Genomic DNA, 11,677 nt, shown 5'->3' with positions numbered 1-11,677 from the left:
TTAAGATATCCAAGAAAAAAGCAGCAGAACCACCTGGATGAGCTCCCCTGGACAGAATTATTAAAAAGTAATAAATAGTTGTTGTTTTAAGCCACTATATTTTAGGATGATTTGTTACAAAGCAATAGCGACTGAAATATGAGTAATCTAATTTATAGTAGACAAATATGAAAATTAGGCCTCAGAGAAGTTAAAGATATTGTCAAAGTCTTATTATATGATTACAACTCCAAATGTACCACATAAAATCCTATGTTCTTTTCACTATACTCTCCCCTACATTTCAAATTGTGCATCCAAACTGCTTATGTGGCATATCTCTCTAGCTAGGTAACCCTTGGTTTTCTTCAGAGAGATGAGGCTGGAATCTGGCAGGAAGAGGGGTCTGCTGTCTCTCTTTCCCCTTTGCCACAGAGGCTGCAGCTCATTTCTAGAAAAACATCACAGCCCTTGCAATTGATTTGGGAATAAGGTTCTACATCTGACTTTCGGGAAATTACAACAGCAGAGGACTGAGCTCTTGAGCACGCACAATCCCTTCCTATGCACACTAAAATGCTACTTTAGATTTTGATGGTTTATTCCTCAAGAGAGGAGATCTGAACAGGGGAAGGTTAATTGACTAAGCAAGATCAGAACTTCCAATAGAGAATGTTCTTTAAAAAATATACCAGGATGTGTTAACCCAATAAATAATTCATCAGACTGCCTTTTCACAGACTAATAGAAAAATATTGCAGAATGCCTACATGTCAATCAGTCTGCAGTTAGTTAAATAAACACTCTATGCAGATGTCACTTGTAAAACCCAGATTTATACATTAATTGTATGTTTTACCCAGGCAAAAATACAATATCTAGTAACTTCACTTCAAAGTCTATTAAAATCTCTTGGCTTTGAAAAGGTTACCTGACATCTTGTAGGCCAGATTCAGGGCTGAATAGACATGTCCCCTGTCACTGAATGTACAATAGCCAAACACTCAAATGACACTTTAGTTACACTTGCTGCCCTTGTAGAGAAACACTGAGGGCTGTGATCCTTCTGGGCCTGCTGGAATTCTCCTGACCTCAGGGAGCACAGCTGCAGCAGCAAATGCAAAGGCAGAATGTGTGTCTGCAGATGCTCGGAGTCCAGCTCCATTAGCAGCTCCCATTTCTACCTAAACAATTTCCTAATTCTTTGATATGCTTTTAAAATAAACAATGATAATGCACTAATGATAATAATATATATTATTTATGTTTTAATATTTAAATATATTTAAATATTTACATACAATAGTATCTTTTTTAAATATAAAATTTTAATATTTATATATAATTATAATAATTATTATTATAGTTAAGTCCTCCTATGTCCCAGGAATTGTGTTAAGTGCTTTATCTGACTTTTTTTTTTCTATTTAATATTCACAACAACTTTGTGAGGCAGGTACGATTATTACTTTAATTTTCAGATGAAATGTCTTGGATATGAAAAAACACAGAGAGTAATCAAATATACAGAGAGAGTTAGCCAGTGGGTAATGTAACAACAAGTTGGCACCATGTAGCTACTGATGAGATACATTCAGAAGGAAATAAAATCACTTCTATGGTATTCTTGCTAAAGATTAGACAAACCCAAATTAAGGGACATTCTAAAAAAATACTGGGGCAGTACTCTTCAAATAAGTTGTTTGCAAGAAAGACCAAAACAGACTGAAAATCTGTTCCATATTAAGGGAGACTAACAAGGCAAGATAAGCACATATAACATGTGAACCTGGACTGGTTTCAAGATCAGAAAAAGAACATTAGCAGGGCAATTGGTGAACTTGAGGACTACAGATCAGATCATCGAATTTTGTTAATGCTAACTTTCTGATTTTGATCATTTTACTATGGCAGACAAATAGTAACATTTGGGGACACTAGGTGATAGGTATTCAGGAATTCTTTGTGCTATTTTTCTAACATTTTTCGCAAGTCAAAAATTATTTCAAAATTACAAATTGAAAACTGGAGGGAGTGAGAAGTAAAAGAAAAACCCTACAAAGTGTGACAGGGAATCTAGGGAGACAGAGGAGGTCATACAAAACACAGAATGGAAAATGGGAATGTTTCTCTTCCCACAGCTCTTGATACCACTTGGGGTTTGTCCTTGGAGTGGTTTATCCAGAAGATAAATTTCTTTAGTATAAAATTCTTGTGAATGACAAGCATTTGATTTAGAGGGGAACTTAGTTACTCTAGGGGCCTCATTTTGCAGGAAAGACATCTGAAGCTGAGAACGGCACGGGAATGACGGGCACAAGGTCACACAACAGAAGAGCCAAGATTAGCGCCTCGCTCTTCTAGGTCATGAGATACTATTTCTGTTCCTCCACTCATTTCTGAAAGAGGACACGTCTGTGCCAGATGGAACTCAAGCCCAAAGTTCATGGCGTAGGGATCTTATCCTTTAGCTGTGTGATTCTTCTTACCCACCTGCTAGAGATTTGCTTCTGCAGCCAGAAAGTCATTCATTTACTTACTCATTCAGGGAATATTTATGGAGTATCTTCCAACTGCTCAGAGGGCTTATTGATGCAGCAACTATCAAAAACAAAGTCCTCAAATTCTGGTGGGCTGGCCTAGGTACTGATCCATTCTTTACTACTAATGACCTGCCTGACCTTGGGGACATTCCTTTACTTCTCTAAGTCTCAGCTTGATCTTCTGTAATGCAGAGATGATAGAAGCACTCATAGGTTTCTCTGAGTATTAAATAAAATATTGCATCTAAGCCCTTAGCAGAATTATCTGATATGTAAGTACTCAAAAAATATTAAGTATTACTGTTATTTTTTCTCTCCAACCTGAAGTTCTGTCAGTTATACTAGTGGTGAAGAAATCTGGGAGTGCCCAGAAATGTTATAGAATATTTCTAAATGCATTAAAAACTCACATTTAGGAAGGTGAGTTTTTCCAACAGAATAATTCTCCATTTCTTTGTTATTTTCAAAGGTAGATAACAATAAAAAGAAAGGGCAGAAAGGCCATCTGAGAAAATTGGTACTGAGCGAGAAATTCAAATGGGAGTTATAATATCCAAAATATCTGATAGATTTTTTTCTAGATTCAAATGAGACTGTTCTTGGAGGCTGATTGCGTCTGGGCTCTTCATGGTCATAATTTTTAATGGCATTTTAGCTAATCCTTGATTATTTCCACAAATGGAAAGAATAATAGATTATGCCACATAAAACAAGATAAGCAGAACCCACTAGTGCTGCTTGGAGCAAGCTTCTGGTGCTTCCTGACTGCTGTATCCTGGGAATGTGACCTTGTTCCTCTGCCATATTTCTGTTGCCTGCTCCCAGGACCAAGTCCATCTGGGTACCCACTTTCTTCCCCTCCCCCCACTTTCTCCTGTAGCACCCAGCAAAAGGCCTGAAACATAGGATGTGTTTACCAAATATATGTTCAATAAATAAACCTATTTGGAGGGAGTGGAATCTAGTAAAGCAATGAGAAAATAAAGCCCAATTGTAGTTAAAGATTCTTTAATTCATTCAAAATTTCATCTGTTTGTACACAGATGGTTGGGACTTAAATGTACAGAAAGCACTTTGGTTTCACATGCTTCCTACATAACAATTTTGACTGAGAGGTGGGACTTACAAGTATTTGCTCTCATAGTCTCCCGCCACAAACTCTGGAGGAATGACTCTAAATAAACCTAATTAATAGATCTATTTGGCTATATATCTGGGAGCAGAATCCGTGAGTCACATGGTTTGTGTATGTAAACAATAATATAAACAGAGCCACTTTAAAATGGAGCTGGAGTTGCCATGCCAGAGCTCTCAGGCCTCACATCTTTGGAATGTTAAAACAGGGCAAAGTAACCTTTCGACAATGCATCCCAAAGAATCGTTTGTAAAAATAACAAAGGAACAGTTATTACTACTAGAAGGATTACAATTACACTGAAAATTAAAAACATTGTTTAGAATCAACATCACCGTATTAGGTTATTTGCACTAGTAAAAATGCCTTCCTTCTATTGATGTAATTGTTCCCCCTTTCCTTTCTCATAAATACCCACGGCCTCTGTCTGCTAATCAGAACACTGTTTGGGCTTCTGCCTGGATTAGTACATCCTGACTAGCTATTCTTATTGATCTCCATAAATCCTTGTTGCCTCTCACTTTGAAAGGCCTTTTATTTTTAGGATAGCCATTTCCTTGCAGCAAACGAAGAAGGTAAATCAGCAACACGATTCCCAGCATTCATAGATAAAACATACCAATCACCATGAGAAGGGAACCTCCTTTCCCCTCGAACAGAGTGTGGAAGAAATTTTCTGTTGAGTGGTTTAGGGAGCCATATTCTCAATGATCTTCCTGCAGGAAATAAGGCAATGGATTATGACATTTCTCCCTGTAGGTCTACTGCCCAAGGCCAAGGTTAAAGGGCAGGGCAAGGATAGAGGCAGAGTGCATCGTGTAGTCGGTGTAGCATGCTCGAGGATGGCTCACGACTGGTGAAACAGAGAACTTTAGTCAAGGCTTCATTTTCTTTTTTGAAGAGAACTCTCTACTCAAAATTTCCCTCAAGCCTACTTCTACTCGCCTCCAACCTCAACCCCCACCTGGCCCACAAACTCTCTGGTATCAATGTTGGGTTGTTTATTTAACACGAGCCTAGCAGTTAACCAGATAGAAACCACATTAGGGCTGGTCCCCTTAAAAGAGCTCTGAGAAAGTTGTTTGATGTTCTCTATGTCACTGGCATTAGTCGGTTCACAGAGGACAGATGAGCATTTGTGAGACAGGAACATGAAATGGAAAGGAAATGAGAAAAGGAAATAAAGTTTCACAGCCAGGGCACTGCCATTTTGGGTTCATTTTTTCAGAAAACCCACCTTATCAATTATCCTCTGCATGGACCTATTTCTGAAACAGACTTCATTCTGAGTTTCATCTTTTATGATTTAAGGAGGAGATTTTCTACTTCCATGAGCTGAGTAGTGTCAATATATTTTAAAAAACAAAACAAAAAACAAACAACCAAATAAAAACAGATAATTAAACAACTGTGGCAAAGAATGTCTGTTCTCTGGGCAAGATGGAAGAGAGTCAGCTATGGGCCATTTGGAGATCATTTAGACAGCTGTCCATGCCTGGGGTCCATGCCGAAGCAGATTCCTAATCCAGTGTCATTATTTTCCATACAGAAGTCTACTGGATCAACTGAGAAGGCTTGGACCATCCAAGGGTGCAGAAAAGGAGACATGGGACTTAAAGTCAGGCCTGGGTTTTTTGTTTTTGTTTTTGTTTTTGTTTTTTTGGCTGGATACAGTGAACTTTATTGATGGTGCATGACAAGGTAGGGCTCCCTAAGCCTCTCCCCTTCTTCAGGGGATTTTGGATGGAAACTGGAGGTCAGGAGATTCTCAGTGTATTGGGGGATCGATTTGTGACAAGGACTCCCCAGGAGCTGAGGGCCTCTTCCTCTCACTGAGGCTGGTGGTCCAGGGGGCTCTTACTCTGTGGAGGGTATGTGGACCATAAGATCCACCACCATGTTGTTGTAGCCAAATTCATTGTCATACTAGGAAATGAGCTTGACAAAGTGGTCATTGAGGGCGATTCCAGCCCAACATCGAAGATAGAGGAGTGTGTATCATTGTTAAAGTTGCAGGAAACAACCTGGTCTTCAGTATGGCCCAGGATGCCCTTGAGGGGATCCTCTGATATCTGTTTCACCACTTTCTTGATGTCATCGTATTTGCCAGCTTTCTCCAGGTGGCAGGTCAGATCCACAACTGACACGTTATGGGTAGGGACATGGAAGGCCATGCCAGTAAGCTTCCCATTCAGCTCTGGGATGACCTTGCTCACAGCCTTGGCAGTGCCAGTAGAAGCAGGGATGATATTCTGGGTAGCCCCTTGGTCATCACTCTACAGCTTCCCAGAGAGACCATCCATGGTCTTCTGGGTGGCAGTGATGGACTATCATCAGGAGTCCTTCCAAAGTTGTCATGGATGACCTTGGCCAGGGAAACCAAGCAGTTGGTAGTGCAGGAGGCATTACTGACAATCTTGAGGAAGTTGTCATACTTCTTATGGTTCACACCCATCACAAACATGGGGGCATCTGCAGAACAGGCAGAAATGATGACCCGCTTGGCTCCATCCTTCAAGTGAGCCCCAGCCTTCTCCAAAGGAGTGAAGACAACAGTAGACTCCACAACATAGTCAGCACCAGCGTTGCCCCATTTGATTTTGGTGGGATCTCACCCCTGGAAGATGGTGAAGGGCTTTCCTTTGATGACAAGCTTCGCATTCTCAACCTTGACTGTGCCTTTGAACTTGCCATGGGTGGAATCATACTAGAACATGTAGACCACATAGTTGAGGTCAATGAAAGGGTTATTGATGGCAACGATATCCACTTTGCCAAGTTAAAAGCAGCCCTGGTGACCAGGCATCCAATATGGCCAAATCCGTTTCCTCTGACCTTCACCATCATGTCTCAGGGTCATGGCAGGCACTACGCAGGAGGACGCGGCTGTCTGTCGAACAGGAGAAGCAGAGAGCCCAGGCCTGGGTTTTAATCCTGCTCTCTTCTGTAATTCAACCTCTCTCAGCCTCAGTTTAACCACCTTTGACATGGAATATTAATGCCTTTCTTTGAGGTTAGAGATAATGTAACAATGCCAAAGATTAGAAATCATACAGCACATAAATTAGGATCTGGCAAGTAAATAGGTGCCCTATGAATAAAGGTAGTTAATCAATCCATCTATCCATCAATTTACTTATTAATTTTATTTCTTTTTCCTGCTCTTTTTTAGTTCTTGGTATCAGCTACACAGTCAAGCTAAGAAGAAGAAATAGAGTAGCCTTTAGAGATGTCATGAAAAAGAACCAGCTTCTTTCAGAAAGCATCTTTTTCAGAGGACTATTCCATGCCTTTAGGGAAGTACCACAGGGGTTCTAGCTTAATGTTTCCCAATCATTTAGATGTTGAGAGCAGTGGGAACCAGGAAGTGAGCTGATTTCCCTCAATAAAAGGGAGGCTCTCACACTGCTTTCTTCATCATGAATGTTTGTCTTGGGGCCCACACATTGACTCTAAGGTATCCATTTGTCTATCTGCCCAGCTACCCTGCAGCACAGGTCTGGTCAAATACTCCTCTTCCATAGTTCTCTTGTTTCTACCCTTTGGATAAAAGAGTTCTTATGCTACTTGTCTCTGCGCTTTTGAAATGTGCCTGACTGATCTTCCTTGGATCATTTTAATCCTTTATTTTTAACATTAATTTATTTCTGATTATTAAAGTAATATTATAAAAATCTGGAAAAAAAAAAACAAGAAAAAAAAAAACAAAGAGGAAAAGAACAAGTCCTGCTAATTGCCTCACCTACAAATGTCAGGCCTGCTATCGTCTCCCCAGCCTTTTGTGCCCAGCACACATGTAGTCTCTTCTGCCCAGCAAAAAAAAAAAAAAAAAAAAAAAAAAGAATCATGTGATGTTTATTATGGCATGTGCTTTCTTTACACAACAATGTATTATAAACATTTCCTTCATGTCATTAAATATTTTGTCCTATTCTTGTTTGAGTCTCTTTTATTTCCTCAGAACCACAGAGAGAGCTCCCAAGTAGGAAGTCAGGAAACCAGGGTCCCACGTGACTGGGTGACTGGGTAAATCATCCCGTCTTCACCTGGACGATCTACACACTCTGTCCCAGCATTAAAAGTTTATGATTCCAAGTAGAATAGCAAACTTTTCATCAAAAAAAAAAAAATGAATTCTGGGTTTTAGAAACACAGAACTGTCTTAAGCTCAGGTTTTCATACACTCAAATATGTGTGATCTTTGTAAAGGGAAAAAAAATGGTGATTATCAAAGGTCTTCTATACATGCCAGATATTATTCAGGAAAGAAGGAAGAAATGCTTAAAATGCTCCAATGAGATATGTACCTCTCCCTTACTGGCCTCATCACCGGTACAAGTTGCTCTAGTTGCTGTTGCTGGTGGCTTGCTACATTTGAACTCTGATCTCTACCCAACTTTCAGGCTTTTATAGTTTATTTAGCCAGATTATTATGGCTGTGGCTGAGCATGGCCCCGCTTTTTGTTTTCTCTTTCTCTACTTTAGCACTCTGACTGCCCTCGCAGAAGTCCTATATGTATTATTTGTGGACAATGTTTCAAGAAGCTCCAGAACCCCTCTTTTCTGAATTAAAAAGAAAAATCATGATAGATTCTGTGACCAACTGAATATTCTTTTTACTGGGCAGAGTTTTCACCATTAAACTTAATTTTATAGTGATTCCATTTTATTCTATCAAATCACAAATTCTCACTGTTTTAAAAGTCTAATATTTCAAGGACTGTTTTCATCAAAATACTTTCTAATTTCTATGACTAGATTATAGGTGGTTCGATGGAAACAAATCAAAACAAATAATTATTTTTAACGCAGATGAAATAAACAAGTAGTATTTCTAAGGGAAAACAAGGATATAAAAGCATAAAACACACACGCATACACATATACCACTTATTTAATCGCCATGTTCATTGAAAATAGTTGGCAAATGTCACGTTGATTTCACATAAATGTTTCGGTGGAATTCAATCCAGAGGATTTGGAATCCGAAGACCTGCTAGATATGTCATCCTGAGCAAGTCATTGAGCCTCTCATTTGTAAAAAAGGGACAATAATACTGCTCATGAGTATCAACTGAGAAAGTGAAAGTAAAAGCAAATCTAAACTGTAAAGTAATATGCGAATACAAGGATAAAAAAAAAAAAAGCAAGGTTTCTCGAAGTTCGTAGTAGGAAAACTCAAAGGATGCCAATTTCCTAAAGGATTTTAATTTCTTTTATAGAGGTTCCCAAGAGTGAAGATTCTGAGTTATCCTTTTGAGCTTGGGTTGCTGACTGAACCAGCCTCAGGGCCTAGCTTTTCCTGGCAGAGACAACCCTGAGCCTGTCTTAAACCTTAGGTATGGTCCAGTGGATGGAATAGAGACTTCAAGAGCCAGACTGTCTGACCTCAGCTTTACCAGTTGCCCTTGCTTAACGAGGTTAATATTTAACTTCTTAGTGAGTCATTCTCTAAGATTCCAAACTTAGACTATAGCATCATCATCTACATCAGTGCATCATGGTCAAGAGGAAGTCGAGATGACAACTAGGAGAGGAGAGTTTTTCTGACCCTGGGAAATGATTCCTCTTGACTGAAGTAGTAGAAGGGGTAGGGGCACAGCGGTAAGTGTGTGGGAGTCAGGCCAGCATGCTTGGGCTGATACCATCTCTGCCTGCTGCACCTCAGTTTGGTGATCTGGAAAATGACAATATTTCTTGCTCTACTCGAATTTGTTTTATTTTTTACCTTTATCAAGGTATAACTGACAAATGTAATTGAGTTTACTTTAATAATTACCTGTGATACCAAACAGTGATCTAATGTTGCTTGTTTTATTTTCAAAAGAATGCTGAATAATAGATAGTTCGATAGCTCTTAGTCCCCATATTACAGATGAAGAAATTTGGGCTGTGATGGTTAATTTTATGTGTCAACTTGACTAGGCTAAGGGATGCCCAGATAGCTGGTAAACATTATTTCTGGGTATATCTATGAGCTTGTCTCCAGAAGCGATTAGCATTTGAATCAATACACTGAGTAAAAAAGATGGCTGTCCCTAATGCAGATGGACATCTAATCTGATGAGGACCTGACTCTAAATAGAACAAAAAAGCAGAGGGAGGGAGAATTTTCTCTTTCCGTTTGAGCTAAGGCGTTTATCTACTCCTGGCCCTGGACATCAGTGCTCCTGGGTCTCAGATATTCAGACTCAGATCAGGACACACATCATGTGCGCTCCCTCCCCACTCCTTAAATTTTCAGGCCTTCAGACTCAGAATTACACCACCTGCTTTCCTGGTTCTCCAGTTTATTCATGGCCAATCTCAGGACTTCCCAGCCTCCATAATTGGGTGAGCCAATTCCTACAATAAATCTCTTATACGTATCTAAATATATGTATCCTATTGGTTCTGTTCTCTGGAGACCCCTGGCTATGAGAGATTACGCATTAAAGAGCTCTAGGGGTGAAAACTCCTTAATAGCTCCCAGCTGGCTTCATAATTTAGTTCAAACTCAAACTCCTTAGCTTGGTCACTCTTCTAACTCCTGATTACCTTGTCAGCTTCAACTTGACTCAAATTATCAGCAGTTTCTCCAAGACCCTGGTTCTCAGAATGTAGTCTTTGTAGCAGCAGCAGCAGGAGCAGCAGCAGCAGCAGCAGCAGCAGCAGCAGCAGCAGCAGCAGCAGCAGCATTTGGGCACTTATTAGAAATGCAAATTCTTGGGCCCCACCCAGACCAACTGAATCAGACACTATAAGGGTGAGGTCTGACAATGTGTGGTATAACAAGCACAGCAGGAGATTCTGTTGCATGCTCAAGTTAGGGAATCCTCCTAAGGCATTTCTCTCTCTTCCCTTCTCATCCAGATGCCCCTGGTGACTGGAACAGCTCCCTAAACAATCTCTCTGCCATCAGTGTTGCTCTTCTCTAGTCCATCTGCCATGACGCAAACATGCATCTAATGCAAAAATGGATCTTGAGGTGGACAGGAGTTTAGCTGTGGGCCTTCCCTTTAGATGGCTTCCTCCAGGACACTGACTTTGCTATCTCTGGCCTCATTCACACTGTTCACTGTGCCCAACTCCAGGGGACTCTATTTACACAGAATATAGTGCAAATGGTGGCCAACCGGCTGCCTTCCTTTGTCAGATCAGTGTAGGAGGCAGCATAGTTACTTACAAAAACATCAAAAAGTGAGTGCATGTGGTGGGGGGCGGGAAGGCAGGAAAATAGTGGGAAAGGATGCTGGGGAATGTGATAAGGGGCGAACTAGAGATAAATAATAGGTTAGACTTTAGCACTTGGTTGCGGTCAAGAGCAGGGAAAGATGGATGCTGAGTTTGTTATAAAGGAAACCAAAAGGTAATTTTTGTTCTGGATGTTTTAAGGGAGAGTAGCCTTGGGGAACAACATATCCTATAAGTTCTGTGGCTCACAGGGGCTGGGAAGGAGCTGGGAGTTCCATGAGGTAGGAGATCAAAGGGAGAGGAACAGGGAAGAAAGCCACGAAAAACCTTGCCTACTTTGCAGTTTCACCAAAGACCGTTGCTGTTGATGGAGAGGTAGAAAAGAAAAATGGGTGGATGACTGGTCTTTTCACTTAAATACTCAGGAAGTTTTGATGACTTAGTAATGTAGGTGATATTGTTTTGAAGTGCGAAGCATTCCAGGGGAATTTTTTTTGTAGTTATATTTTACACTTTGATTTTTCAAAAAAATATTATAAGATGGGAACATTTTTCTACCTATGGAAGATATATCTCAGTTATGGAAGATGTTTCTACCCACTAGTCAGCTCAGTAATTTGGGTCCTCATTTCTGAATGCTTCAATAGACTTCTGGAGGCCATTCTCCTGCCACACCCATTACAGATGTGCAGTCTTACATGGTTTCATCAAGTCGCCAAGGGAATAACTGATAGATAAGACCAGTCTCAAAATCCCAGATATTAACATTTAGTCTCCAAAATAGTAATAATATTTTTAAATTATGATAAACTCAATATTGTATCTGGAATTTCTTAGAAATTCTAAG

General features: G+C 40.0%; 1 pseudogene; it reads right to left on the bottom strand.

Moving 5' to 3' along the window:
- Window positions 1–5,514: 5,514 nt before the first annotated feature.
- Window positions 5,515–6,501, bottom strand: LOC107518969 (annotated as a pseudogene).
- Between the last annotated feature and the right edge of the window lie 5,176 nt (window positions 6,502–11,677).

The sequence above is a fragment of the Rousettus aegyptiacus genome, unplaced genomic scaffold (genome assembly GCF_014176215.1).
Source record: "Rousettus aegyptiacus isolate mRouAeg1 unplaced genomic scaffold, mRouAeg1.p scaffold_m13_p_4, whole genome shotgun sequence".
In the NCBI taxonomy this organism is placed as follows: domain Eukaryota; kingdom Metazoa; phylum Chordata; class Mammalia; order Chiroptera; family Pteropodidae; genus Rousettus; species Rousettus aegyptiacus.
This window is presented reverse-complemented; position numbering and strand designations above follow the sequence as displayed.